Below are 5,722 nucleotides of genomic sequence, written 5' to 3'. Positions count from 1 at the left end.
TTATTAACTGGAGTGAGTTTTATACATTAGTATAAACTATAAGGCTCGAGGTTAGTCATTTTGTTTTTAACCGTACTAGCAGCTAATGAACTTGCCTTTTTTTTTTTGGAATAATATGTGCTATTATTTTAAAGCTAAACACTATTACTAATTGTTTAGGCTAAAGTAAATTGGGCTCCATCTAATGCATAGCCCAATATCAAAGCAAGGTTCCCATGTTGCCCGAGTCCAGTAGAAAGGCTCAGTGTAACATTAGAGTCTTTCTTTAATTCATCAAATAATTGCGGGATGGTAACAGTCTGAATCCTTAAATATTATTTTAATATTTGATTTTTGGATACGCGCATGAAAAGTTTTGCTTAAGAAAGAAAAATATTTTAAACCAAACTCAAATTTTTTAAGAATTTGTCTTATGGCTATCAATTGTGAAGATATCATAGAAAATAACAAAATCTTTAATCCACCATTAATAGACAAAGAATGATTTAAAAAAGATAATAATACTTGTTTATGACTTAAAATTATGGGATTTATGAAAGTAATATCAATCATCAATATACAAAATAAAAACTAAAAAGTATACAAAAACTATATCAGTAAACTGTAAATAATGGAAATCATCTTAGATTTTTTTTATGCAAAAGCACGAATCAATCCACTCTCGCTGTCGCTTGCTTGCTGGGCTAGAGTTAATTTACAAAAACAGTAGTGATATGAACGGAAGGATTTTGAAATTTGAAAGAAGTCACATTATTGAATCAAAAAAGACTTGTTATTATTTTATTTTTATTGGCCCGTGTTTTAACTTAAGAGACCAGTTGAAAAGAAAGGAAAAATAAAGGTGACCCCCCTCATAGTGATTACTCATCTTGCCTGACGAAGAAAAGACTGTTTTTTTAATCATATTTATAAGACATTTTATTTATTATATATTCACAATTATCATTTTGTCCTTATTGAATCTTGAAAAATTATTAAAGGTTTGAATATTATATTTTTAAAATATGTATATTCAATAGAAGTAAAGTTAGAAACATATTAAATTTATAGACAAAATTAATGAGATTTAAATTTAAATTTTTTTAATTTTAATAAAAATATTAAAATTGACTTATAAATAAAATTATAAGAAGTATATTGTAGGTACATATTGTGAGTTTATTTGGGTCAAATTGATGGGTGCACCCAGTAGGGCAGTCCATTGCTTCTTAAAGAATATTCCAATTTCAATTGAAAGAATTTAAGCCTTCTGCCAAATATAATATATATATATATATATACATAAACCCAATTCAACTTAAATTCAAACTAGTTGATGAAATTTGATATAGTTTTGTTTAAGACGTTACTATTTCCTACCTAACCCATTCCCATTTTCCATTCACAGACAATGAAATGATAAACTCTCTGTGCTTCTTGGCGCATAGAAATTAGGTTGTGAGAAGAATAAGACCATACTATCCTCGCCGAAAAAATAAAGAGTGGAGAACACTTGATTGCGAAAACTTGATACTACACTGAGTGCTAATTTTATTCTTAAGTTTAAATTAAAATCCTGCATATATATTTGAAGCTATGACTGTGAGATTGGGATTGGGGGAAGCTTTGCAAGGAGTAGAATCATTGCACATCTACTGATCAAATTCCAAAAGGAATTTGTGCAAGTGATGATGCATGAAGTAATTATGTTGAAGGAAGAGTAAAGTAAGCACGACCTGAGATGTTTGGGCGTCAAGAATATTTTCCTGACACTCATGCTTTGCTCCAGACGTCTTGAAATGATTAGTGTTTCATGCGAGTGTGATATCACAACCAACTTGAAATATATTTCATGCGTACTTATATATAAAATATTTTTAATCAAATCATATAAATTAATAAAATTAATTATTAATCAATAATATGGTAATATTTTAATTTTAATTTTAATTATTATATATAAAAATAAATATATTTTTTAAAATAAATTCACGAGAGTATTTATTTTTTTCTCTTTTAATTTAATAAAAGATATAATGTTTCATTTATTAAAAAAGTATATTAACAATTTCTTATATTTAAAAATAAAAAAATGTTGAAAAGCATCTTAGGAACTGAGGGAATATCTCTCATCTCCAATGTTTCTTAACTAATTATCAGTATTTTTTAAGAAAATTGTCATTAGATAGAAGGCGTGTAATCAAAAATAAATATTACTCAGAAGGACTCAAGGGAAAAGCACCACTAACGCTGGATGGAACGATAACTATAGGCCTCGTAATCAACTAACAACGCTTTTAATTGTTTGATTGGCAAGACAGGCCATTTCTTTTATACTGTCAGCTTTGAGATTAGCGTTATTGAAGTAAAGAAAAATTAATCATGAGTTCAAAGCTGTCTGTGTAATTTCACAGTTAATTTAATCTTAAAGGATTATCATGGTGCTCAGTACGCTGTCTCTTTAAAATTTAACTATATTTAGATTTCTGGCCAAACAAACTACTTAGATTTAAACCATAACGACTAATTATATACACTGTTGAAATGACTATTTGATATATTGGATCTATTTTTAAAACACGAAGATTTTTTTTAAAGAAAAATGAATGTTCATTCTCTTATTAAAGTGTCTTCTATTAATTTACACATACGTGTTTGAACTAGAACATTTATTATATTTTATGTATTTCTGCGGATAAAATTTCAATTGAGAATTTGAAGTTTTAATTAAAATTAAAACATAATATCTGTATAGTTTCAACACAATTAAAAGAAATAATAATTGTCTGTACGGTTTACTCATTTTTTTAAAACACACATAATAGTACGAATATAAAAAACAGACTGAAAAATATCTCTTAAGAGATAGAAAAAATCTCACCTGTGATTATGTTAAAACTCGTGTAATATTAATAATGAAACCTAGCTACAGCCCCAGAGTCAATCAGAAAAGTGAAGGCTTCTTAAACCCATCGTCTTAATCTTGTGGCGAGATTGAAGGTGAACGCGAATTCCATGGCTGCCACAAGCACATCATCCAGCTGCCCCGGCTTCTTCAGTCTGCGATCAAACCCTGAGGAGTCGAGGGTCCGATCTTCGTCGTCAAGCCAGCCCTCTCCGGCTGGTTGCGGAAAGCTTGACGGTGTGGCCATGTGGTTCATCAATGGAGTCACCACTGCTTTCTTCGCATCCTTGGAGCGTTGCTCTTGCATCCGCGTCGCCACCGAAGAAGACGTCGAAAGAAGCCAACGACTTGCCGCTGATCCTCAACGATGGGAATCTCCGCCGTGATGGCGGCGGCACCGCCAGCCGCAGAAGGAATCCGGATAAAACAAAGAAAGCTGGAGGAGTACTCGCCGATGAAGACGTCTGATTATATATATATATATAGCGATGAAGCAGATACGTCAGAGCAAGATCAACGTCTCTTTTCATGGTGAGTCGCGTCATATGTATTGGAATTGTCAATTGTGCCGTTGGAATCTTATGTTTTGGAAAATGAAACTGAGGAGATCAGTAACTCTGTTCATTGTTGATTGCATGCCTTTCAATACGAGATAAATCAAGTATGATTCGTATGTATTATAATAAAGTATGCCAAGGCTTTACTTGTCTTTTCATATGAATTATCTTCATTTCTGAAGAATCTAGTCATACTATATGTTTTGCACAGTATAATCACATCCAAAATCAAATTTTTTCTGCGCAATTAAGTGGCATGATCAACAAGAAATCACCCATAACTACATATATATATATATATATATATTTAATTGGTTATGAAGTCTGCAGACTTGCAGCTAGTTATGAATTCTCAACCGAGCTTTCAATTCTAACCTGTGGATATCAGCTTGTTCGTTTTGAAAACTAGAATCTGTTGGTACTAATTTACATGACGAGGTGCTCGCGAAACCCTAATTCGGGTTAAATTATTGTTTGAAAATTCACGATCCATTGTTATTTGCATCTTCATAAATATCCAGAAATGCACTGTGTGATGGATTTTGATTTGCACTGTTGGGACATAATCAATTAAGAGGATTAGTTTAATTAAAATACAGTACGTGCTGTAACGTGAAAGACTTGAAGCAAAAGCTTAAAGTTTGATTTAAAAATGAAAAAGGCCTAGCCCGTGTCCGTCGGATTGAATGATGTTGTCGTTGGGGTCATGATCATGCTGTTATTTCAATGGACAAATTAAAGTCTCTTTTACTTTTCTTAACTTTTTCCGCTGCTCAAGGAATCCAAGGTAACCCTGGCCGTGCCTCGAACTTCGATGAATAACAATATTATATATTCCAATTCGTATGCTCATTTTGACTTTTGGTAGTGAAACTTAATCACATTCCTGTGTTTAATTAGGCAAAATGGGGGACAAAAAGAGATGGCGAGTTTTGTTTTATTGGATGCTATCTCAGCCACACATTAAATTGGAAATATATGCTTGCAAAAGAGCAAACTGGCCGGCTCATTATACGTGAAAATACAAATTCGAGGTGGTCGTTTCTTCATATAACATCAAGCTAATTCTAATTTTGCAGCGACGTATTTGGCTCTTTGCTTATTGTCCATTTAGTCTGACCTTGAACACTTCGCAAATCATTGGCTATTTACATATATTGCAGTATATATAATACAAAATTTCCGCAAAGTTACGCCGTCTATATATAGTCATGATATATAGATTTTGGTATAATCTAGCCTTAGTCAGTGCCAAAATCTTCTACAACCTCCAACATCAAAATGATCATGTGTGTGTGTGTGTGGTAGTTAGTAATATATTGCATGTGTACGCATGCACTTGCTTGAAATATATATCCCATTCACTTATCGGGTCTTTATGACTTTTTATGGCGAGTGCTTTCACATATACGACGGAAATCGACATTTAAATATTGCAATGCACAGATAAGTAAATCGTAAAAATAGAAGAAAGTGGACATGTTAGTGAACTGACAAGACCAATTATAAGAGGTAATAACATATCATGTCAGGGTTAAATTGACTGCTTATGTTTGAATTTGAAGAACGAACTAACTGAAGTGCTGATCACCCGGGGGGGAGGGGGAAAGACCGAATATTAATTGACTTGTGCTGGTTAACTTCAGCTTGAAGGGTCAACAGCTGCTCGGCGGGGGTCTGAGATTACTGCCCTTATCAGTAATCGCAGAAATTAGCATAGTATAGAACAGTCATTGAAGCTTCTAATCATGCATGCATACATGAACTTTTTTTTTTTAAAATTTTAAAAAATACGATTTTAGTTTCAAGATGGCTACAATTCATCTAGCTGGTTAATCGACCAAAATATTTTTTTTATATAATAATGACTAGATGAATAAATTTAAAAGACTTATCAAAGTTAAGGCATATGCCTCACTTGCTCAGAAGATTCTTATATATTGTAAATAAGATATCAACCAACAACTCTAAATTACAAGTTAAATTCTTATCAACTAAATTAATGTTTTTTGGTGACCAAAATAAAGTCTTATGTCTCAAATTAAATAATAAGTTGGCAATTTTTTAGCAGCTTTATGCTGTAAAGAGAAAAAATCGCTAGACTATTAAGAGATTTTCCAAGGCAGCATTTGCTTGTTGATTGGATGGAATACTTTGACTGTCTGACCCCTAAAGAAATTTAAATACATGTTCTACCACTTTCGAGGAAAATAGAAGAAAAAACCATCACTGTCAATGTTAATAATCCATATGGCATAATATAATTTTTGGAGGGAGGTGC

General features: G+C 32.1%; 1 pseudogene; it reads left to right on the top strand.

Annotated features, from left to right (window-relative positions):
* The first annotated feature begins 2,899 nt into the window (after positions 1-2,899).
* Positions 2,900-3,571, top strand: LOC129295450 (uncharacterized; annotated as a pseudogene).
* Positions 3,572-5,722: the final 2,151 nt, after the last annotated feature.

The sequence above is a fragment of the Prosopis cineraria genome, unplaced genomic scaffold (genome assembly GCF_029017545.1).
Source record: "Prosopis cineraria cultivar Desert tree isolate PC_DT_omini unplaced genomic scaffold, ASM2901754v1 PC115, whole genome shotgun sequence".
In the NCBI taxonomy this organism is placed as follows: domain Eukaryota; kingdom Viridiplantae; phylum Streptophyta; class Magnoliopsida; order Fabales; family Fabaceae; genus Prosopis; species Prosopis cineraria.
The sequence above is the reverse complement of the archived record's forward strand: the minus strand, read 5'-3'. Positions and strand labels throughout refer to the sequence as shown.